This window comes from Nannospalax galili, unplaced genomic scaffold (genome assembly GCF_000622305.1).
Source record: "Nannospalax galili isolate Female #2095 unplaced genomic scaffold, S.galili_v1.0 scaffold356, whole genome shotgun sequence".
Taxonomy (NCBI): domain Eukaryota; kingdom Metazoa; phylum Chordata; class Mammalia; order Rodentia; family Spalacidae; genus Nannospalax; species Nannospalax galili.
The window spans coordinates 1,690,361-1,716,284 of record NW_008338126.1 but is presented as its reverse complement, the minus strand read 5'-3'; positions in this window follow the sequence as shown (position 1 = coordinate 1,716,284).

Genomic DNA, 25,924 nt, shown 5'->3' with positions numbered 1-25,924 from the left:
TTAAGGATGACACCCAGATTAGAAATCTGATGGTCATAAACCTATACATCTGACCACCATGTGGCATGGGGATTGTGGGTCCATTCATGTATTGAGAAATAAATGTGTTAAAGTTGGTTGGGGCCAGTTGGGAAGGCTCTTAAGTGGCAGGCTAAGGCACTCTGGCATTGTCTTGTGGGCCATGGAAGGTGCTCCCTTCCTTCACAGATTGACTCTGCCTCCAGTGAATGCCTGCGTGGCAATTGTTGTGGTGCTCTGCGCAGACTTTCTCTGGATCTCACTCCTTTTGGAAAGGGTGAGCATCACAATTCTCCCCATGTCCTTCCATTTTCTTTTGAAAAGAAAATAAAAGTTATTTAAGAGCCTCTCTTTGGCCTTGTAAATTCTAGAGCTGCTCTTGCCCAGAGCTTGGTGAGGGGCCTGTGAGGATGTTGAGGAACAGCCTTTGAATTGGCCAACAGCCCCTGCCAGGCTGTTCCTAGGGGAATGCTCTCTCTGGCATCTCAGACTGACTGTATATGTCCTTAAATAGACTTTGTGGGTCTTTGTATTCCTGTGGGGGCCTTTCAGGAGAAAAGCACATTGCTGAACTAAAACAAGACTGACACACACATCACAAACCCCTCAGTCAGGCTGACGTGGGAACAGCTTCTCTATGCCCAAGCAGGCAGTCACCACCTATGCCACAGGGCCTGCCCAAACTCCTTGCTGACTTCATATGTCAGAGCAGAGGCCACTTTGTGGGATCTGGATGCTTGCCTGGCTTTAGCTAAGCAGTGGCATCATAGCATGTACTGTGATGATCCTGGGGTAGCTGAGTTGTTCCTCAGTGTGAAAGTCCCTGCTACCCCAGATACAGTGGCACACATCTGTATGCAGCTTTCTGCTTTATAAGGATTGTTTGTATACATGAGCTCATTGCATTCCCACGTAAAAATCCTGGGAAATAAAATTTATTTTCTGAGCTGGAACAGTAAGCCTCAGAGCATGTCTCTTGAGGATTTGGGTCAAGTTTCAGTGTATCAAGGGCTGGGGAGATGGCTCAGTGGTTAAGAGCATTGCTGTTCTTGTAGAGGACCTGGGTTCTGGTCCCAGCACCCACATGGTGGCTAACAACCCTCTGTAACTTGAGTTCCAGGGGATCCAACATCCTCTTCTGATCTCTACTAGCATTGTACAACATGGGTGCACTTACATGCAGGCAAAGCACTCATACACATAAAATAAAAGTAAATAATAAATAAAAAAAATCAGTGTACTAATCTCTTTTGTTCCTACAAAAACATGTAACTGGTGAAATTGGATTTTAAGGGCTACCTAGGCAAGCAAGAGAGGCAGGCAGGCTTTAGAATCATCTGATGGCATGCCGGTTGGCAGCAGGGCTGTCTACTGGATATCGTTTATCCTTCTTGCCCATTTACTTCCCAACTTTGTCCTATGCCCTGGGAAGTCCATCCCAACAGACTGCCCTGTGGGTTCCATTGCCTCTGATATCTGGCTGAGTCACCAGCAGGAGGAGAGGATGGGAGGGGGAGGCACTGAATGGAAGTGTTCTCGTAGCGCAGAGACCAGAGTTGGTCATGTTCTAAGCATACAGCTCAGCTGCTGCTAACCCCAGGCTGCTGCTCTGCCCCTTGTTGGTTTCCTGAAACTCTGCTCCCATCTTTAAAAATAGCCCCTTTCTTACAGAGGAGGGAATAATCTCTGCTTCCTGCTGCGAACTCCCACAGTTTACCTTACAGGTAGGGACTCACTTGGAAAGGTTGCCTGTCCTATAAATTAATGTCAGTATTGAATGCAAATGCCTGGTAGTGATCTACGGGGTGGGTAAAGATAGGCTGGGTCTGTCCTGGTACTAGCTGACATACTGGAATCTTCTCTCCCATTAGCCTCTTTTTCCTCTAACTCTTGCCCACTAAGGGATTTTCCACAGAGTAAAACCTCCAGACCATGCTCTGGAGCTGGAGCAAATGACCCTGAGGATAACTTAGAACCGATTATGGTGCAAGCCTGGTCTACTCTGTGTCCCTTGTCCAGAGAAGGTATCTGAGGTCATTCCGAGGGTCCACAGTGGAGCAGATTTTGTCTTGTGCTGTAAAGATTTAACTGAGTCCGTGAAATTATGTAAAAAAGATGGCACTTTGTTATCAGTCTAGGGGTTATTGCTGGACTTCTTTTCTCAGCCAATTGAAGAATTAAAAGGCAGGAAAAATCTCAAACCAGCAGACAGCAACAGGCAAAGAAGCGTTTGCTGAAAGATAAGAATCATATCCACACGGATGAAGAATCACACATGCATATACACACTGACACAGAAAGATGAAGCTTGCCGCAAGTGGAGAGGGGACCTGGAAACAGAAACCCAGTGTCCCCTTGGGGGAGAATCTGAGTTTTAAGGGTTTCTCCTCTCCTACTTTTGGATTTGTCAACTTAAACAAAGAAGTGGGTGCTGATAGGCTATGGCTCCAAATGACGAGGAGTCCAGGTCTAAGCTGGTCAGTCGAAGGGGCCCTGGTTGCTTATTACTTGGCCTTCCTGCCAGAGACCAAGAAGCATCAGGAAGTGGGTCATCTTTATTGCTTCTCAGTGACCCTGTTGCTTATTACGAATTTAGTCCCTTTCACTTCTGAACACCTCTGCAACATGTACATAACAATGACTACAGCAAATCTTGCCCCAAACAGAAAGCAGGGAAGATTTATGGGAAGCCGTGCATTTGTGACAGCTTTACTCTGACCTCCACATGAGAACTAGATTGACTAGGTTGATCACGCTCCCATCAGTGGAGTGGGAAGTTAATCCTGTAGTCCTATTAGTCCTATGTTTCTACGTTTTGATCAGAATCTGTCTTTTTTTTTTTTTTTGAGACAGGGCCTCCCTGTAGGTCCAGCTGGCCTGGAACACACTATGTAGACCAGGCTGTTCTTGGACTCACAGGGATTCACCTGCCTCTGCCTCCCAAGTACTGGGACTAAAGGCGTGTGCTACCATGCCCAGCCTAGAATCAGTTTTTTATGTTTTTGCATTGTTAAAATGGACTCTGTATTTGTATAGAGAAATAATGTCACTATTTTTAATACTATCTATCTATCTATCTATCTATCTATCTATCTATCTATCTATCTATCTATCATCTATCATCATCTATCTATCTATCTATCTATCATCTATCTATCATCTGTCTGTCTATCATTATCATCTATCATCTATCTATCTATCTATCAATCATCTATCATCTATCATCAATCAATCAATCAATCAATCAATCAATCAATCAATCAATCATCTATCTATGCTAGGGTTTGAACACATTCCCTAGAATTTATGTATTAGAAACTTAATCTTAATTCAACAGTGTTGAGGGATGATTGGGGCCTGATAGCTCTGTTTTCATAAATGGATAAATACTGCTTACAAAAGAGCTTTAATGATATATGTTCTCTTCTTGCCCTTCTGCCATGGGATGACTCTGCAAGAAGTTCTCTTTTCAGATGCTGGCTCCTTGACCTTGGACTCCCCAGTCTCAAGAACTGAAAGCAATACATCTCCATTCCTTGCAAACTACCCAGTATCAAGTATTCTGTTATTGAAGCACAAAACGGACTGAATTGTGTATGTGGCCTCCTTGCAGTCTCTTCTTCTTAAAGAACCACAACAGGCATATCAGGACCGGGGTAATAAATTGGGAGACCTGGAGGTGGAAGGCTTCCATATGCTCTCCCCAGAGGTTGAGCCTGGGGTGAGGATAGGAATCAGGATCAGGTCTGCATTTCCCCCAAAGTCCCCACATCCCAAATACCCTGGCTCTAAGCATTAACAAGGATCTACCACGTTAGATTACAGAGCCACTGACAAGGGCTGACCTCTAGTCAAATACACTGAGATCTTTGCCCCTTAGCTCCTTCTAGATCAGCTTGTATGTTGGGCCACAGACAGTCCAGCCAGGGTTCGTAGTGGATGTGACCCTTGGCCATGGATCCTCTAGAATTAAGAAGTTACTGTTTCCACCTCCTCAGCTGCATTGCAGTTTGTGACTATCTTGTGGGGGTGTCTGGGGACAGAACCTGGGTCCTTATTCATTCATGGCAAGTACTTTACTGATTTGTCTTCCCAGTCCTCTAAGCCTGTCTTCTCACTTGCAAAGCAGGAATCCACATATGGCATCTATTTTATAAGAAGTTGATTTTAGCCAGGAATGGTGGCACACACTTGTAATCCCAGCATTTGTGGAAATGGAAGTAGGAAGAAGAAGAGTTCAAAGGCAGCCTGGGCTGCAAAGCAAGATCTAGTCTCAAAAAGCAAAACAAAAGCAAAACAAGAAACAAAAAAACAAAGTCCAGTTCTTCTCCTCCACTATTGCATTATGACTTTCTGGAAGTGTGTGTGCGTGTGTGTGTGGTGTGCCAAGTCCTGCTGTTTCCTAAGCCATTAAAGGAAACCAGGAGTCATCCCCTGCTTTCCACTGGAGGTGTGTTTTTTGGCCTGCTGGGCTGCTTGGAGCAGGGAGCTGGTGGAGCATCAGTGGAAAAAGAGCATTTGCTTTGTTTTTTATTTTTTGGTCTTTTTGAGACAGGGTCTCCCAGCTGTCTCCCAGGGTCTTCCAGACAGCCCCAGCTGTCCTGGAACTCACTATGTGGACCAGGCTGGCCTTGAATTCAAGAATCCGCCTGCCTCTGCCTGGGATTAAAGTGCTGGGATTAAAGGTGTGTGCCACCACACCCCACCTTTATTTTTTAATTAAAATTATTTTTTCTTAATTTTTGTATGTATGTGTGTTTGGCCTGTCTGTATGTAAGTGTACCACATGGGTGTCTGATGCCCAAATGGAGGCCAGAAAAGGAATGTGGAACTGACAAGTGTTAACTGCCATGTGCGTGCTGGGAACCAAACCCAGGTCCTCTGCAAGAACATCCAGTGCTCTTCACCCCCGAGCCCTCTCACCAGCCCCTGCTTTATTTTTTATTGCTGCAACAGGCTAAGTTTTTCCAAGGATGTGCAATTCTCCTTTCCAAGGTTGAATGTGGTAATGAAATCATGCCTGGTGATGGGAACATAGAGGGGGTTCGGGAGGAAGAGATGGTCATTCTGGAGAGGTGCTACAGAGTCATCCGAAGGTGGGATGGTAAGGACGAGGGGTAAGAGGCAAACTGTTGCCTAAAGAATCTGGGGCAGAGTTGTCAGGAAGGGTTGGGCACTTGGCAAAGTCAAGTCAGGAGAAGCAGCTAAAGGTGAAATGGGGTGTTCTGCGGTAGAGTTCTGACCAGTGTCCTGGCTGATTGGAATGCTTGTTTTGGCTTTCAGAGTCAAGACTGGGGAAGGGCATTTGAAGTCCACAGGAGAGAAGCAAATAGCCAGAGTCATCCATGATTTCTAAGTCACTGTAGGTTGGTGGCATCTAGCACAGGCTCTGCAAGGAAGCCCCGTATGCATCAGAGGTAGCCCAGGTTGGGGTAGTGAGATCCTGGGTTCGAGATACACTTTGGCACACCCTTGTCTTGGGTGACAATTTCTTTGAGTAGGACACTTGGGGACAGAGGACCCGAGGCCAAAATGCTTAGGTTTTTGACTCAGGTCTGAGTCTGCCTTTCACTAACAGAGGAGAGCTAGGGCCATGTAGTGCAGGAGGCAGGTAAGTCAGTCTGGCTTAGAGATCTTGGGTTTGGTTCTCAGATACTCATTGAGAGCAGTCTGGTAGGCAGATTACAAAATGGGAGTGGGTCTCCAAGTGAGGTTGGAGCTAAGACCCTTAATCTAGGAGAAGTGGCTCACCACTGATTTCCAGTGAATGCCAACATTCATGAGAATGACCAAGAGTTTATGAAAGTCCTGCTCCAAAGAACAACCCTTCCTTCCTGCTTAGGCCATCACATGGGCAGCCTGGGCATTTCCTTCACCTTCGTCTCTCCTTAGGGCACACCTAAGCTTGAACACCAATGGGACCAGTCATTTTGGCATTAGGACCCTCTTTTCCAAAGACTCTGTATCCAAGCCTTGGTTTTCTACCTTCCCTGCCTCAGCCTCAGTCTCAGAATTGGAGATGCCTCCTGACAATATAGCTCAGATGTGAGCTCACACTTGGGGAATGTTAATAAATGCCCAGCATCCCGGCCAGCCCCAAGTTCTCTGTTTCTGTGCCAGTGGCCTCTCTAAGGTGATCCACTTTTCCTTTGACATTCCCTGTACCAGACTTCCTCTGGCCTTTTAATTAAAGTCTCCACCAAAGAAGAAAGCATTTGGAAGGTGTGGTGAACGCTTCCTTCAGCTAATTGACCAGCATGTCTGAACAAATTTGTGGTTTTGTTTATAGAGTCTGATCTGGGTCAGAAACATTTTCTTTTATGCCCCCCCCGCCCCGCCAGACTCCCGCCTTTTTATCTTCTTGAGACTTCTATGGATTCTTTTTCCATATTGATCTATTGATTGTCTTGCCTACATTGTCGCAGATAATTTGCTGGTAATAAAACACCAAAGACCATCTAGCTTGGCATTTTAGCTGTGGATTAATCAAACAGTAAAAGCCACCCAAAGGACTTCCCCAAGCTTGCATGGAAGCATTACTTGGGCAGTGCTCTTTGTGCCCAGGAAGTTTGGGCAAGTTCTTGAAGATCTCAGATGGGCCCTTTAGCCACAGCACAGCCTTTTCTTTCTCTTAACTCCAGTTAAGCAGTGGTTCTGTTCATTAGGACCAGGATCCAATCACCACCCAGCCTCCTTTCCCAAGCTCCAGGGTTTCTCAGCTACCGGCCTGGCTGATTCGTTCAACATTTGTTAAGAGACTAACCTATAATGGACACCACTTTCAGCATTGTGGGCAGAGCTGGGCACAACAAGAAGCAGTCTCAGGTCACAAGGGAAACAATGAAGCAAACTATTAAGAGTGGGACAGATTTCAGTTAAACTATCACCCTTACAGCATCCCATTAACCACAAGCTAAATGAAGCAATAAAGAGACATTAGTTTGAAATTGCAGGGGACTAATGCAAATGTTGGCCATTTATTAATATTACCAGCTAGTTCTTAGAACCTTGTCTCAAAGGACATGAAATGGAAAGGGAGAAAGGGTAAAAGCTGGGGGTTAATGAGAGACACGGGAGAAAATGAAAAGCAAATAGTGAAAGAGAATGGGACAAGAGAACCAGTACCAGGACTGGTTTCTTCCAGGTGCTGTGGCAATGTGCCTGTGTTCCTAGCACATGTGAGGATGAGGCAGAAAGATTGCAAATTTGGAACCAGCCTAAGCTAGTCATAGCCAGACCTTGTCGCAGAACAACACAACAAAACAAAACAGTCTGTTCTCTCGGCTTCTGCAGTTACTGGTCTCTGTGGTGAAAGGGAATTTTTGGACAAAGGAGGCCAGCAGGACCACTTAATCCAGCTGCATTCTCTCTCTGCCTCAGGCCACTTCCACTGAGATTCCACAGTGAAGGCAACTGTGGTCTGGAGAGGGAAGCGGACTTTCTGAGGCCCTGTAGTGAGCAGGGGACAATCCTGAACTAAGACACTGCTCTCCCGAGTCCTGTTTTCTTGCTATGTATGTTTTCCTTTTTCCTGGTCAGGAGCACTCTTAGTAAGAGCAAAATGCAGTTTCCTTTCTAACCCAAATCCCATGTTCTTTCTTTGGACACAGCAATGCAAATATAAGTTGGCTGGCACTGGGCCAGCCACATGCTCTCTCAGGCAGGAATACGGGCTTAGAAGTCACACACTGGGAAATGGTCATGGCTGGAGAAGGAAAGTCCTCCTAGCAAGCTCTGCAAGAGCAACCTGGCTAGTTTGGGGACCTCTGGAGGCTGCATTGTCTTAATTCCAGGGGCCCTGCCCATGTCTGAGCTTTTTCCTGCACATTTTGCTCTGGAGCTCAGACCAAGGGAAGGCCACTTTCTCAGATCAGTGGGTTTGGAGTTTTACTGCCTGGAATGGGCCTCAGGTCACGTGTTTACCTTAGGATGGCATTAGGACCTTAACATTTACTCAGAGTTTATAATCTGCCAGGCACATGACAGCCTATTTAATCTTCTCAGTAGCCCTAGAAGGAAGGTAGCCTCAGTAAACTGAGGCACAGAGGGCACCTTCTGCGATGAATAAGTAAGCCAAGCCAGGATTCAAGCCCAGGCAGCATGATTTCAGAGACCAGTGTCCTTACGGGTTAGTTCTGGGAATTTTGGCCTCTTCCAACTGGATCGGGTAAACGGGCTTTTGCCTCAACTTCTCTTATCTGTGCCCTAATCCCTCGATGGAGCTAAAGACCTTCTACTTTAGTCAAGACTCACAATACCTCAGAAATTCAATCTAAATTGGTTTAAGAAGAAAAGGAAGTGAAGGGTGGAGGGATATGCTGGATTTGAACATTTCTGAGCTGCCTGAGCGAGGATGTTCCCTGGGGCCTGGCAGCACACACTTGGGAAGCACTTTGCCACTGAGCTCTATATCTGCTTGGACTTCCTTCTTTCCTCTTCCTTCCACGCCCTGCTTTGTGGCTGCACTCTCAAGCAGGTGCTTTCTAGGCCACCTACGCTCTGCCTGCCAGAGGCTCTTGGCTTTAGAACCTTGCCCTGGTTTTAGGCAAAGCTCTACAGTTGACTCAGTTTACACTAATTTGGGTTTGGTGCTCAGGAGGCACCTATCAGAAGGAAAAGACCTTCCTAAGTGTTCTGCTGGTATAGTGCCCTGTGATTTGAGGGGAGGCAAGAGCAGTCCCATGTACAGCCTGTGGCTGCGTTCCAGATTTCCCAAACTGAAATGAAGCCAGAGTAAAGACAAGGAGGAATGACTGATAGCAGATGAAACAGCTAGATGTTCCCGGCTCTGGGCACCACTCAGATGTCCGAGACCGTTTGACTATTGCCAGCCCTTCTACCTAGGAGCTGCATGTCCAATCACTCTAGAATGGCAGGAGCAGCACCCATTCTCAGGTCACTCCAACTCTTCCGTCTTGCCATTGTCAGCTCATCCCTCTAGGTGGTGATCGATCCAATCCAAGCACTTGGGGGGAAAGAGCCTTTACCAGCCAGAGCTCTGGTCTCCATTGCTTTGGGTCTCAGCTTCTCATCTCTAAAATGGGGCTAATGATCCAAATCTTGCAGGATTTCTTTCGGGAGGAGAAAACATACGTGCACTGTGGAGCTGTGGCCAAGATACCCTCAGACTATTCATAGAAATCATCAGCGATTAAGGCCAGGGGCTCTGGAGATGAGGTGTGAGACTTAGAATCATCTGAATGATGATGTTTAGCACAGTGATGATGATCCCCATTTTGGGGAAGGTCACCTTCAGGGAGCCACTGGCTTCTCTCTGTGCCAGTTCCAGCTGTCTTAGATTACAGCAGAGGTCGAGGAGCAACCTTACTATTGGGAAAGGTCAGTCCAAATAGGATAAATGCAGAGGTTAAGGAATGGAGTATTTCTGGGATGTCCTAAACCTTGGAACTGACAACAGAGAAACTTCTTTTTCTATTCCTAGCTCTGGAGGGGTGAGGGCAGAGACTTATGAACCAGGCAGAGAGAGGTCTGCATGGGATCTGCAAATGAGGGGTTTAGCCAGCTTGTGGAGGCTGAGAGGATGCTGTGAGGACAAACACCCCACCTTTCTTTTACCTTTTCCCCTAATTTCCTGATCATATTTCTATAGGTTAGAAGGCAAGAAGTCCTCTGATGTATTCCATACAAGTAAGCCATGAGGGTTAGGGAGTCAAATATGGGAAGGTTGTGAGCAGGTGAAGGGGGAGTGGGTCTTATGCCATACTGCCATGTGACTTTGTTCTTTCTGGGAAATATACTTAGCATGGACAAAAACATTAATATTCCTTTGCTGGTATTGTCAGTGCAGACCCCTGGCTTTTCCTGAGTGAGGAAGGGTTGTAGATAGGAGAAGAGATGAACCCATTCAAATTTGAAGCAAACGAAATTTTAGAAAGTCCACATTAATGACTGGATTGGAAGAAGAAGAAGCTGGGTTGGAGCTGAGGGACTGGATGGTTATATCTGCAATTCTGAGTAGTCTTTAGAAGTGTAGGTTGCTAGAATTTAAGCTCTACCCATACCAGCTTGTAACCTTAGGAGAATGACTCAAACTATGTATCCCACTGTGATCAGCCTGCTGGAGTAGTTAGTAGTGCACATTAAATAGCTGGAGATATTCAGGGTAATTCAAATAGCATTTACTTTATAGGAAGTGTTTGATGTCAGATGCTGTTATTATTATGATCAGAACGTGGGATCTTCACAGTTATGTGCTATACTTGATGTGCCAAGATTTGCTTCATGCCTTTGGGCAGGTCATATTCTCTCTTTGGCTCTGGTTTTCTGTTCTTAAGTTAAGGGGTAGGATCCAAAGTTTCATCTTGTCTCGAGAACTTCAGCTGCTGCAAGTCCCAGGTCTATCACAGGTTCCACACAAATGTCCAAAGGGGTATGCTTCCAGGACCTGCCTGGCTCCCTCCAAACAGAGCTTGGGCTTATTCTCTTCATATCAACTGGAACAATTCCCAGCAGGGGGACCTTGGAGGCTCTTCCCTACAGATGCTCAGGTCTGCAATAACCTCTTTTTGATGGTCTTTAGCTGCAGGTGGATCCTCTGAAATCCTGTTGCTGTTGGTCCTTGGGGACAATCACTCATTTCTGAAGACCTCTCTCCCTTAGGGCCTGAAGCCTGAGAGCAAGGGAGGAAGGCCTGAGCTGAGTTGGGAAGATGCAGAATGGCCGGGATTTCTCTGCACCAGCCCTGGATGGTCAGGATGATTGAGGCTGTTTAATACTCCAAAATCCCATCCTGGGGTTTCCAACTGCCAGTGTGATCTCACATGGCTGAAACCAGGAAATCTACCTGCCTGTCCTTTCTTCCTCATTGTGTTACTGGGAAATTGGGGTCCCTCTTGGGGTTCTTAGTCTCATTAATAAAAAAAATAGACTCAAGAAAACCTGAGAACAATTTTATTAGAATTTAAGGAAAAATCCAAAGCTGGCAAGCTGTAAATCTTAGCAGCTGCCTGGAAGAGGGAGATAGCAAGGAGGCAGAAAGAAGGCCATGACATTTGCATTAGGCCTGGAGGTCAGCCATGTGGCAGACAAGCAGCCACACAGTGGGGAAGAGGGGTTTAGAGAAAGAGTGAAAAACCCCAAAACACCAGAAAAAGCACACGTAGGTTCTGGCCAGCATTCGAAAGACAGAAGAGGAAAAAAAAAAAGGGAAAGATGTGCTTTTTTGAGTCAGAACTCAGATGAGCAGACCCACCAGAGGCTTATGCTGGCTCTGTAGCAACTGCACATATGGCAGGAATTTGGGGACGGAAAAATACATGATCTCATTAACGGGGTAATTATTCCTCCCATCTCTTTGGCATGGTGTAAGGTGAACCCCTCATCTCTAGAAAGGGGTGGGCCTGCCTTCCTAGGGGTGGTCCCTTTTCCAGGTGACTGACCTGCTAACTAGAATGTTAGGTTGCCACCTAGGCCAGAGATTCTGTCCTTTTGGCTAGGAGGTAATAGCTTTCCCCAATGGGCCTCCATAGGGCCTTAGTCAAGACTCCTGTAACAACCGTATTTCTTCTTTTTCATTCTCTCATAAAATGCAAGCCCCCCGTAACTAAGTCTTGGCTCCTCACTGCCTCCCAACTCTCCTTGCCACTGAAACTTTTGCTTTCTAAGTTGCTGCTTCTTTGGGATTTTGGTTATACCAAACATTTCGTACCTTGAGGACTCGTTACATACTGTTTCCGTACCTGGACCACCTCTCCACTTTTCCCCAGCTGATTTCTCTTCACCCCTCAGATCTCACATGTGAGAGCTTCTCTTCCTGGGAGCTTTCCCAGACACTGAGGTGACTAGTAATGACAGATGTGGGCCATTGTCTCTATTAGACCCTGAAGGTACAGACTCATTTCTGCCCAATTGAAGGAGGCAAGACCGGCATAAGGGTGTGGGTGCTGCAGGGGAAAAAAGGGATATGGGATGGGGGTGGGTGGGGCGAGGCAGACTGCATGGTCCTAGAGGCTGATGCAGCTGTGAAGTTGTATTGCAGAAGACCATCCTGTGGCCGCTCAAACAAGACCACCTAACATTACCCAAGTCCAGCTAGGGCCAGCGTGGCTGAAGAAGGGGATGACTAACTGTCCCTTGTTTCACTCTAATGGGGTTCTCCACATCCATAGTTGCACAGAACTGTCTGCTCCCACCCTGCATCTGATGCCATGACATCCAACAACCCAATATAAGGTTAGAAAAGAGAAGTAAACTCTATCTTGAGAACATTCCAATCTATTCTTGGAATTCTCTACCTTTTCATGAACAATCCTCTCCTCCAATGAAGTTTACCTATAAAATTACCTATCCAAAGCCCTGGGGAATGTGACTCACTTTGAGAAATTCACCCTCCTTTTAAGCATGTGCTTTCCCCCCAATTCCTTACATTGTCTCTTCTCTGATGGTGACAAAACCTGAAACCGCTAACTAGAGGTCTCTATCTGGTCTTTCCTCCTCTGAGATCTTATCCTTCACCAATGGTAATATAAACTGCAGTGGATACTGTGCCCTGACTGGAGCCTGCGCTTGCCCAGCATTGCTAGCGAGTAGAAACTTCTCCACTCATTCCTTCCTTCTTTTCTCTTCTATTTCTATATTTTTCTTTCTAAAATGTAAATCTGACTATGTTGCTTATCATTGAAGATATCCCGACTTTCCCATCATCTTGGATGAAGTTTTATTTAATAAGCGTGTTAGGATTGGCCAAATTTGTTCCTGTAAACAGTTTACACTCCACTCATGTTCCCTCCGGGGGAGTGTTAAGACCTCCCTCTAACCCACTGTCAAAGAACAAAATTACAGTTCAGTTTAACAGTCGTATGTGGCTTTATTTTCATTTCTAAAAGCAAGCAGTACTTCATCATGCATAACAGTGTAAGTGTTCCAGTGAAGTAGGCAAACTTGGTTTCACAGGCAGAGAAGGCGGAAAGAAGCAGACGAACGTGATGACTGCTCATTTCAGTTACTGTCCTTATACGGCAGTGACAAGAAGACAACAGGAAAACAACTGCTTAGTTGACATCAGGCTTGTTGCTAAAATTTCTCCCCTGGGGGAGAGGTGAACAGTCTCTACTCCCTCTTTCTAAGGTCCCAATGACAAACCAAGGTATGATTCCACCAAAGTTCACCTTAGTGAAACCAATGAATTTATTGGGCTTACTTACAGAGCATGGGTGAGGGGTTGCTTTTAGGAGTGACTGGAAAATCTTCACCCAGCATGGTGATTTAAAAAAAATATTTATTCATGTATGTCTGTGTATCTGTCTGTGTACATGCATGTGTGGGCCCACAGAAGCCAGAAGAGGTTGTCAGATCCCCTGGAGCAGGAACAGGTGGCTGTGCTGCCTCATGTGGGTGCTGGGAACTGAACTTGGGTCCTCTGCAAGAGCAGTCCTTGCTCTTAACCACTGATACATCTCTCCGGCCCCTCTTGTATGCAGACTTTGGCACAGGCTATGCCCTGCCTTACTTATATTTCCTGACCTTCTTTACCTCTTCTTTTTCAAAAAATTTTATTACTTTTATTTTATGTGTATGAGTGTGTTGCCTGCATGAATGTAAGTGCACCTGTGTTGTGCAATGCCTGTGCAGGTCAGAAGAGGGTTTCAGATCCCCTGGAACTTGAGTTATGGACAATTGTTAGCTGCCATGTGGGTGCTGGGAGCCAAACCTGGGTCCTCTGCAAGGGCAGTCAGTGCTTTTAACTGCTGAGTCATGTTTCCAGCCCCTTTTATTCTTCCTCTTCCTCCTCTTCTTCCTCCTCCTCCTCCTCCTCCTCCTCCTCCTCCTCCTTCCCTGGAACTGGAGTTATGCATGGTTGTTAGCTGCTGTACGGTTGCTGGGTCCTTCGAAAGAGCAGCCAGTGCTCTTAACTACTGAGCCATCTCTCCAGCCCCTATCTCTTCTTCTTTACCTTCTTTCCTGCTGCTGGGCCTTCTTTCTTTTGCTCTCTGATCACACGTAGGTATCAATGTCCTTGAACTTGATGTCTTTGCGCATTGATGGAGAACAAAGCCAATGGGATTCCTTTCTTCTGTGGGACTACATAAAACAACAACTCCAGCACTAATAGTAGCAAGCACACTAGAGCTTATTCACATTCCATACATTCTAGCATTTTATGTATTAACTCTGAGGTTGGTGAGGCTCATCTTAAAAAAAGATTTATTTTGATTATTTTTATTTATATGTATTTGTGTGTGTGTCTGTGTAATTGTATGCCACGTATATACTTGTGTTCAGGGAGACCAGAAGAGGACACTAGATTTCTTGGAGCTGGAGTTACAGGTGGTTGTGAGGTACCCAATGTAGGTGATGGTAACTGAACTTGAGTCCTCTGGAAGATCAGCAAGAACTCTTAACTGTTGAGCTATCTCTCTAGTGCAGACATGGGTGAGGCTCTTACAGCCACTTTCTGGAGGAGAATGCTGCAGACTGTGCTCAGGTCCATGGCTCCGAGATGAGGTGGGCCTGCAGGCTGCTTAGGAGGGAGTACTCCAGGACTGGCACCTGGGGACAAATCAGGAGACAGGAGGGGCCCAAGAGATATTGGGCTGTGATGTGGTTTCAGCCAATATCACAACTGATCTCACAGGGTGTTCTGGAACTTGGCTGGGCCTTTAGTGGGTCCATGTTGGGGTGAGGGACTAGATTTTGTATCCCTGTCCTGACCAGACATTGGATGTGAGTGTGAACTTGGAGAGGCCATTATTTTGAGAGTAGGCGTCTGGCAACAGCACTCCTAGCTACTGGGGACAATAAGATTTTCCTTCCTCGGGGTACCTAAGGGTATATCACAACATCCACCACAGGAACCCAGGCATAGAGAGGTTAAGTAATTTCTCCAAAGTCACCCAACTTTAAGTGGGGTGAGGGGAGTGAGGGAAGAGAGGGAAGAGGTGGGATGTAAGAATTAAAACTTATGTTGTACAGTGTCAGAGGGAGTCCTTGTATGTAAATTTCTAGAAAAAATTACCTTAAAATTTATTCTTGTATGTTACGAATTGAACCCTGGGCTTGGTACATAATCTGTCACTGAACTAAATCCCCAGTGCTTTTGCATGCGTTTAGAAAAATGACTGACATTAACAAATGATCAATAACTGTTAGCTTCTCTGTTAGTATTTTACAGATGGGGAAAGCATAGATATTGGTGAAGTTAAATTGTGTCGCCACAGTCAAAGGACTGCTGAAAAGCGGAGGTGCAGCTTTAACTCTATTTCATAAGAGCAGAGGCTTGCTATCAACAGTCCCTAGAATGCCTGGCACATTGTAAGGGTTTGGAACAAACTAATTAAGTTAATTATTATTATTTTTGGGGATTGTTTTTTTGAGAAAAGGTCTCCCTATAGCCCCAGTTGGCTTGAAACTTGTTATATAGACCAGGCTGGCCTCTGTCTTATAGAGATCCACCTGCTTCTGCCTCTTGTGTGCTGAGATTAAAGGGGTGTGCCACCATGTCCCGCTGAGTTATTTATTGGACTAAAACATTTATGGAGTTGGGTGTGGCACATGCCTATAATCCCAGCATTTGGGAGGTTGAAGTCACAGAATTTGGAGTTTGAGGCTAGTCTAGGCTATATAATGAGACCTGGTCTTAAGAAATCAAACCACCCAACCACCTACCCACCCAACCAAGTATGTATGGAATTTTGAGTGTGGCTTCCCAGGGCTCTGTTGCCTCCAGTAGCCCATTTGCATATTCTTTGGCCCTTTTCGTGAGTATTTGGTCTAAGCATTTTACTTTCCAGTTGTGAAGACCAAGGGTCCAAGAGGAAGAGGGACTTGCCCAGGGTCAGAGGGCCAGCCAGTGTAGTCTTACTAGATTTCTGGACACATAGACCAGTGTTCTTTGTACCAAGTCACTATGAATGCAAGTTATCTGGAGGTCTTGTTCAAATGCAGGGATGATTCGGTGGGGCCTGTGGTTCTGCATTTCCTGTGTGCTTCTGGGTGCGTGAATGGGCTATCACTGGGCCATGGACCGTCTTTTGAGGGATGAGGGCATTAGGGATTACAAATGTTTGAAAGTCAAAGTAGGTGCTGCCATTTGGTGTTGAATGACTGGGGCCTGTGCCTCTTTGTGCCACAGGTAATCCAAGTGCTGTCAATAGGCAGCAGGAACACCTGGCTATGGGCTCACAAATTCGGACACCCGCTGTTCCTGACCCAGCCTCTTCACTAAATCAGTCATCTGACAGAACAGGCCTAGACCTCCAGGTGGGAGCATGCTGCAGCTGGGCTGGCTTTCAGCAAAGGTGCCTGCAGTATCTGCTGCTTAGGCATCCTGACTGCTCTGGTGGGCCATGGAGATTCAGAACTTGGTTTGCTACTAGGACCTGCCTCTTGTTCATCAAGATTGGGGTGAACTAGCTAGTTCATATATATCACTGAGCCTCAGTTGTCTCACTTATAAACCAGGACAGTAGCACAAAAGTCCTCGGTTGGCACTTGGTGCTTACTTTATGAGTATTTAGTTTTCTTCCTTTGTTTTTCTTTTTTATGGGAGCTAGGTGTTCTGGGAATTTCTTGGCCACGAGGAAGTGAGGAGCACAGTGTTACTTGACTTCATTTGCTTGGGGCCAGCCAGCATGGGCATTCATGCAGCAGGGGTTTGCACATCTTAACCTCTACTTGAGCCTGAAGGTGGAAATCAAACGCCATTCTGGCCTCTGTGATTTCTCTCATCCTCACATCCAAGCCCTTCTCCTTCATGCATCTTCCAGGTATCTTCTAAGGGTATTTTTAAAAAATCATTGCTGCCTAAGTGAATGGAACTTGCTTATTGACTTCACTGGTTTTTAAAATAAACTTTCCTAGGGCCCTGTAAAACTTGCAAGGGAAAGATGTGATCGGACCCACTTTATAGATGGAAACATCTGTGTTCACAGCGGTTGGGGCAAAGTTGGGATGAAACCCATGCCTGATGTACAGATTGTGTTAGCCAGTATTCCACTACTCTAGCATCTTTAGTGGTAAAATAAGGACCATGGCTAAGCAAGGTTTAAATTCCAGGAGGCTCCCAAATCACACAGGCTATTGCCACGGTCCTTGATTGCTTTCCAGAACTTAAAGGTAAGACCCTATTGCTGAAGACAGGACATACTTTGGACATATGATTTGGAGTAATGGAGCTGGAACTGACCTGGAAGCCACATCCTCTGAAGGCTAGCTCTCATAACTTTGAAGAGCACTATGCAAGCTGCTAAGGGAGACCATCAATCGATTGTCCAACTCCAACTTCAAGGCCTAATAACCACATCAATGACTGGCACAGCGAATGACATGGGTGCAGTAGTGGCACTTTTATCTTAGGGGTAATCAACAGTTACACAATGGACTTAAAGCCCACTCAATGGGAGGAAACTCATGTGTGGTACTGTAAACCTAGCCAAATACACATGGCTGGAGAGGTCTTAGATTTTATAGAAAACCCCAAGGCTGTCACATCTCTAGACATAGTAATTCTTACCATGTGCAAAATATGGATCCTTATATTTATAAACAAGTATCCCAGTCACCATCCATCAAAGAAGCTTCTTTTTCAAGAGACAGAGATAATTACAGAACCCCAAGGCTGTCACATCCCTAGACAAATGTAATTCTTACTATGTGCAAAATATGGATCCTTATATTTACAGACAAGTATCCCAATCACCACCTATCAAAGCTTCTTTTTTAAGGGACAGAGATAATTACAGAGCTCTACAACTGGTCATACTCAGAGATTGTCCGTGAATTGTCCAAGCCCAAGTGGCACATCTAGGATGCAACCTCTACACCTAAAGCTTACAGAACATAGAACAAGGGGTAAAGAGGACACTAATGCATCTCCAGTTCTCATCAATGAAGCTCTCTCATTCAACAGAGGGCCAGGAATACAAAAGGTCACAAATGGACAAAGCATAGAGAATAAGAGTCTGCAGAGTGTGAGTCCTTGGACAGGACTCTTATATTAAACTCCACCCACTCAGGCCTCAGGAACCATTGTGGAAGAGGGGGCAGAAAGATTGCAAGAGCCAGGGAGGAGGTACATGGTCATATGGAAATAGAGTCCTACAGGCTCCTGGGACCTTGCTCATGTGAACGTACAGCAATGCTGTCAGCATGCACAAGACCTATGCAAACTCAAGCAGACAAAATCTCAGCACAGAACTATGGAAATGGGCAACAAGCTACAATCTTAGTTGAAGAATTATTGGCAGCTGATTACTGCTGGGTGAGGAAGAGTTGATCTTAACAGGAGGGACTCTAGATAGGCTGCCTAGACCCCAGTGGATGAATTTGCACTGAGGGACATCTGGGGACACTAACTTGACAGGATAGGCCCTAACACAAATGACAGAGTGTATGAATTCCAGTGGGGTATGGGGCTATGGGAGGGTGCCAGTGAGGAAGGGGATGTAAAGATGATTAAGACTGATTAAGATGTTCTGTATGAAATACACAAAAATTCAATAAAAAATTTACAAAAAGGTGCATTTTGCTTTACATTTTCATACATTTGTCCCTTGATCTGGCCCATGACAGACTACTGGCTCAGACAGTGAACCATTTCCTTTTGCTCTGACTCCACATTCTAATTTCCAGCATCACAAGCTGCGGTGGGGAAGGACAGGCTTGCCTACTAGCCCAGGATCCTCCTAGTGATGTAGGTTCATCCTAAAGTTCTGTATTTCCCTGAGAAGTTACAGATGACAAACCTTTCACTGTAGATCATTACCAAACTCCTTGCATATATTTCCCATATCCACTCTTGCTGGTCTGAATCAATGTCATCTCTTGGATTTCTTTATTTTTTTATCTTTTTGAGACATGGTCTCCCTGTAGTCCCAGCTGTCCTGGAAGCCGCTATGTAGACCAGGCTGGCTTTGAACTCACAGAGATCTGCCTGCCTCTGCCTCCCAAGTGCTGGGATCAAAGGCTTACACCACCTCACCTGGCAGATTCTTCATAAACATTTTTTTTTTTCCCTTAAGAAAGAGTCTAGCTATGTAGGCTGACCTTGAATCCACGATCCTTCTGTTTTAGCAGCCTGAGTACTGGGATTACAGGCTTACACTACCAAGCCTGGATTCATGAGTTTTTCAAACTGGCATTTTTACTTCTCCAATATCTATTCCATAACTAGACCATGTTTTATACAGACACAGTAGATTGCTACTCCCCTGTGCAAAGCCTACAAGGGTCTCCTTATCTTTGGCCACAGGCCTGCCCTTGAACCACAAGGTCCTTTGTGATCTGCATCTACCTGCCTGAACCCCCTGGCCTTTTCATGTGCAATTTTCTGTCCCTGCAACCACAGTGGCTGTCTCTGTGTTTCATCCTTGTACGAAATGTCTGGATGATGTTCATCCTGCCAGTCCACTCTGGGAGGTCTTCTGTGACCCCACAGGACTGGGCTTTTATCTTTTGCTGATCCTTACCCAGACTTTTCCTTTTATAATGGGTCCTTTTATGCTTTTCCTTTTATAATGGGTCCCATGCTGTTATAATTGGTACATTGAATAGATTGGTCTTGGTGAGATAGAAGCATGAAACCATTTTTTTTTCCTTTAATCATCACCTTCACATGTGCTGGATGAAATATTCTTTTATGACAGATCTGAACATTTTCTGGGCAGTTGTTTGAAACTTGAAACTTGTCTCTAATTTGCAATTTGTTTTTCTTTTTGGTCTAGACCAGGCATTGGGCCTGGGGACCCATGATGAGGAGGAGAAATGTCTGCCTTGTCCCCTTCCTGCATTGCTCACTGTACTGCATTGGGATCTTTCAGAATTCTGGAGCTCCTGGTGTGGAATGAAGGTGGAGCACCCATGATGTTCCATAGCATGTATTTTGAGTGAATTAATGAATGAATAAAAGGTATATGCTTTCAAACGAATCCCAGCTTTGGGATGGGTGTTAGTTGCACCTCAGGGCCTTGAGCATGTCATTTTCTTTCCCTAAACCTCAGTATCTCTAATATGGGGTTTATAGCCGCTGCCTGACACTTTGCCATGAAGAGTCAGTATACAATGAATGAAAACTGTAGATTCAAACCTTAGCTTATCATTGAGTACATAATGGCTGTACCTTAAACATCTGCATTTCCTCCTAGTCTGAATATGGAGGTGATAATTCATACCCTCTAGGCTGTGTTCACATCTTTGTATGAGAATGCAAATCTCTGCCTAATAATAATTTCACTTCCTTAGCAGATGGAGGAGGTGCTCTTATATATGTGTGTATATAATGCACATGCTATTATAAATTCAAACTAACTCTATTTAGGTAGTATTTATTGAGTTCTATGGTCTACCAAGCACAATGCTAACACTTTTAAACTGTCTTATAACAATCTTGTATGGTATGTTACTTTGTTACATAGGACACAAGTGTTGGAAGCTTGGTGGGGGTTGCTGTACCGTCTGTCCTTGAAGACAAAAGGGAACTGGCAATCATATTGTTTGCTTGACTTGGAAGCAGGTTCATCCCCCACCCCATCATTTTATGCTGACTCTCAAATACTTAATGGGAAAATGTTAATTTCCTAATTCAGCCTCAGAAAGTCTATTGTGGCTCTTGTGTTAGATTTCCTTTACTGTAACAAAATATCTGAAATGATCAACTTGAAAGAGGAAGGAAGCTGGGTGTGGTGGTGCAAGCCTTTAATCCCAGCACTTGGGAGGCGGAGGCAGGCAGATCTCTGTAGGATCAAGGCTTGCCTGGTCCCCATAGTGGATTCTAGGTCACCTGAGAGACCTTGTCTCAACAAACAGACAGACAGACAGACAGACAGACAAATGAGGGAGGTTTATTTTGGCTCAAAGTTTTGGAAATTTTAGTACTTGGTTAGTTGGTGTGTTTCTTTTCATCTATGATAGTAAGTAGGTGGTAGATGAAGCCCTCCCCCACAGTAGGAACTGAGTAGAGGAAGAGAAAGGGCTTGTTTACCAATATTTCATTAGGGGACAACCCTAGTGACCTGAGGATCTCTCACTAGGCCACCTCATAAAGGTTCCACTATCTCTCAACAATGCCATAGGCTGGGACAAATTTATTCACATAGGGCCTTTGGGGACACTTATCCAAACTTTAACAGCTCTCAGTGCTAAAAGTTGTGATTAGATACTCAGGAGAAAATCTAGAACGTAATTTGTGTTTGGGGTCATGGTTCAAGCATATGCCTAGGGCCTACTTACTAATCATGCCTTGTAGAGTTGTGGTGGTTCCCCTTGAACATGATGGGACTTGCTCTCAGTCCCAAGTGGCCTGATTTTGCTCTCTCTCTCTTTTGCTCTCGGCAGATTCTTCATAAACATTCCCACTGTGTGTATGTGTGTATGTGTGTGTGTGTGTGTGTGTGTGTGTCTATGTGGTGTGTGAATCTGAGTATGTTGTGTGTAGGGGGTATGTGTGTTCAGACACTTGAGTCTAAGTGGCCTGAAAAGCAGCCATGTACTACATTTGCCATTAGTAAATGCTAATGGGGACAGTGGAATGAAACTTTGATTATTTGTTGAGATTTTCTTTCTTTCTTTTTTTTTTTTTAAATAAAAAAATCAGAGTAAGATGTGTCCCCGAGAGGAGAGTCACCTCTGATCCTGGTAAACAAGACAATAATATTTGCCATGTTGTTGTGAGGACTGGAGCTAATGGTGCATGTTAGTGCATCTCTAGTTGGGGCATAGTCATGACACTGATCACACAGTCATCCTGATAGGGTCTCTGGAAGGTGTCCTCAATTATGGATGCACAAAAATTAGAAAATGCGAACAATGGTTGTTTGTGAATTTGAAGGGAGCACAAAGGTGATAAAGGAGGAACCACATCACTGTCAGTAAGGGCGCAGTCTCCGGAGCGGAGCCGGAGAGCCCGGATCCACGCTCTGGCTTCAGTCTTTGTTGGCTGCACAACTTCAGTCAGGTTACTTAAACCCCTTTGTTCTTCAGTTTTCTTCCCTGCAGACTGAAGGTACAAGACTAGCACCAATTTCATAGGAATACTGTGAGGATTGAAGAAACCATACATGTAAAAGCCCAAATCTGAGTCTGTTGTAAGTACTCCATAGATATTAGTACTGTGAGACAGAATAGAAAAATCATACTAATTTCTCAGACAAAATGGGAGGCTTCAGTAATTTTTTGTATTTGCTGAAGTCAGACTTGGGCTGTGTTTTTATAACTAGCTGGGTTTGCCTGTTCATTCTATGTAGCAAAGGGTATTTCTGGAAAATTTGGTACATTGTTGGTCCAAGAATGCATCACCCTATCATCATCAACATTGTCAATATCCTGGGAGTGCAATGCCTGTCAACTTTGGGAAGCCGCTCACTCGTTTCAACGAGCTGACATTGTCAGTAGGGCGTACTTGCATCTTCTTGATGAGCAAGATCTTCTGAAGCTGCCTTTAAGATCTAGGGTAAGGGGCTGGAGAGATGGCCTCTGGGTAAGAGCACTGACTGCTCTTGCAAAGGACCCAGGTTCGATTCCTAGCACTCACATGTCGGCTAACAACTGCCTGTAATTCCAGTTCCAGGGGACCTGACACCTTCTTCTGACCTCTGCAGGCATTGCATGACATGGGTGTACGTACACACATGCAGGCAATACATTCATACACATAAAATAAAAAAATAAATATTATTTTAAAAAGAGCTAGAATAATCAGATGTAGCCATTCTTGATACTTGGAATGAGCTATAGATATCTTCTGGTGATTTCTAAAAATCCAGTCTATTCTGGAAAAACAAGATCAGTGAGTATGGGGAAGCTTCTGAAAAATTGCTGAGTAAAAAGTTTATGAAAATAATACCATTAAGATCTCCTGAATGTTGCTGGGCATAGTTAATCCCAGCACTTGGGAGGCAGAGGCAGGCAGATCTCTGTGAGTTCAAGGGTACTTGGTTAGTTGGTGTGTTTCTTTGCATCTATGATAGTAAGTAGGTGGTAGATGAAGCCCTCCCCCACAGTAGGAACTGAGTAGAGGAAGAGAAAGGGCTTGTTTACCAATATTTCATTAGGGGACAACCCTAGTGACCTGAGGATCTCTCACTAGGCCACCTCATAAAGGTTCCACTATCTCTCAACAATGCCATAGGCTGGGACAAATTTATTCACATAGGGCCTTTGGGGACACTTATCCAAACTTTAACAGCTCTCAGTGCTAAAAGTTGTGATTAGATACTCAGGAGAAAATCTAGAACGTAATTTGTGTTTGGGGTCATGGTTCAAGCATATGCCTAGGGCCTACTTACTAATCATGCCTTGTAGAGTTGTGGTGGTTCCCCTTGAACATGATGGGACTTGCTCTCAGTCCCAAGTGGCCTGATTTTGCTCTCTCTCTCTTTTGCTCTCTCTTGTTCTCTCACTTTCACTCCCACTGTGTGTATGTGTGTATGTGTGTGTGTGTGTGTGTGTGTGTGTCTATGTGGTGTGTGAATCTGAGTATGTTGTGTGTAGGGGGTATGTGTGTTCAGACACTTGAGTCTAAGTGGCCTGAAAAGCAGCCATGTACTACATTTGCCATTAGTAAATGCTAATGGGGACAGTGGAATGAAACTTTGATTATTTGTTGAGATTTTCTTTCTTTCTTTTTTTTTTTTTAAATAAAAAAATCAGAGTAAGATGTGTCCCCGAGAGGAGAGTCACCTCTGATCCTGGTAAACAAGACAATAATATTTGCCATGTTGTTGTGAGGACTGGAGCTAATGGTGCATGTTAGTGCATCTCTAGTTGGGGCATAGTCATGACACTGATCACACAGTCATCCTGATAGGGTCTCTGGAAGGTGTCCTCAATTATGGATGCACAAAAATTAGAAAATGCGAACAATGGTTGTTTGTGAATTTGAAGGGAGCACAAAGGTGCTAAAGGAGGAACCACATCACTGTCAGTAAGGGCGCAGTCTCCGGAGCGGAGCCGGAGAGCCCGGATCCACGCTCTGGCTTCAGTCTTTGTTGGCTGCACAACTTCAGTCAGGTTACTTAAACCCCTTTGTTCTTCAGTTTTCTTCCCTGCAGACTGAAGGTCAGGAGGCAGAGGCAGGCGGATCTCTGTGAGTTCAAGGCCAGCCTGGTCTACATAGTGAGTTCCAGGACAGCTGGGGCGACAGGGAGACCCTGTCTCAAAAAGACCAAAAAAAAAAAGAAAGAAAGAAAGATCTCCTGAATGTAAGTTAAGACGGCCAGACTATATTCCTGTTTTTAATTAGTTAGTGCTAGGAAATGGAAACATTCAGTACTGACAAGGGGATGGTGAGATGGGTGATGGCTCAGGGTTGAGTTGTATATGATCTCAGAAACTAAAAATTGCGCATTATCAGTATCATTCTTGAACTGACCATTACGTATAGCACAGGAGATTTTGTGCAGATTCCCTATACTCAGTTTGTTTTAAAACCTCTTTTATTTTCAAAAATTCCTTCATAGAGACAAATATATTACCTGTGGAAAATCTCTCTGTGGCCCTCAATCAGCTCCTGCAACCGTCAACATTTGCCACATTTGGCTCATCTGTCAGCCAGCCTCCCTGTTGTTAGATCCAAGCCCATCGAAATCTTGCTTAAAAGCTGATGCTTAGGAGCCTAACTGGTGGGAAGTAAAAGTTTATTCAAGGTCCTGCACCTTGTGAAGATGGGAGGGGCATGTGCTGAGAAAAGCCTATCCTGGGGCACCTGGGCACACAAAAGGATTTTAAAAGATCATTTCTGTACATAAATTTATCATTTTTTATGAGTGTTTTGCCTGCATGTATGTAAGTGTACCACATGTGTACATGCCTTTGGAGGCCAGACGAAGATGTTGGATCTCCTGGAACTGGAGTTACAAATGGTTGTTAAGCTGTCATGTGGGTGGTGGTACCGGGAACTGAATCTGGGTCCTCTCGAAGTAGAGCAGGGGTTCTTAACTGCTGTCATCTCTCCAACTCACTAAAGGACTTTTTTTTTTAGTCTTTTGAGACAGGGTCTCCCTGTAGCCCCAGCTGTCCTGGAACTCACTATGTAGACTAAGCTGGCCTTGAACTCACAGAGTTCCTCCTGCCTCTGCCTCCCAAGTGCTGGGATTAAAGACATGTGCCACCATGCCCAGCCCAAAAGGACTTTTATAGGGAAGGTGCAGTAGGGTAATGGGTAGGAAAGCGGCTTACTGAGTGTGGTCTTTATCACTTAGGCTGTGTTTCTTTTCCTTCCTTCCTTCCTTCCTTCCTTCCTTCCTTCCTTCCTTCCTTCCTTCCTTCCTTCCTTCCTTCCGTCTTTCTCAGGAGGGAGCATCATAACTGACCTTGACCTGCTAGAGCTAGCACCTATAGCTGTTGTTCTTGTTGTTTTGGAGACAGGGCTTTGCTATATAGCCCAGGCTGCCTTCAAACTGATGATTCTCCTGCCACATTTTCACAGGTGCTGAGATTATAGATATACAGCGTTACACTAAGCTAGTCCCTGTGATTCTTTAAAAAATAGTTATTTATTTATTTTTATTTTATGTGTATGAGTGTATTGCCTACATGTATCTAAGTGCACCCATGTCATGCAATGCCAGCGGAGGACAGAGAGGGCATTGGATTCCCTGAAACTGGAGTTATGGGATGGTTGTTAGATGCCATGTGGGTGCTGGGATTTGAACCTGGGTTTTCTGTAAGAACAGCCAGTGCTCTTAACTGCTGAGCTATCTCTCCGGCCCAGACCCTGTGAGACTTTAGATAAAGACATTAACTTTTCTGCAAATTAAACCTCCCAGAAATTTACATGCTTTGTGCTAGTCTATGCACAGGACTAGAATAAGTCACACATTTTGATGTCTGAAGGTCACTAAATGTTCCAGGTTTTATAAATTTAAAGAAGGATAATTTAGCAGTTAGTATCCTAATTACTTAGATATTACCTTTCTTCAGAATTGAGACTGCCAGGCAAACAGAGGAACTAAAG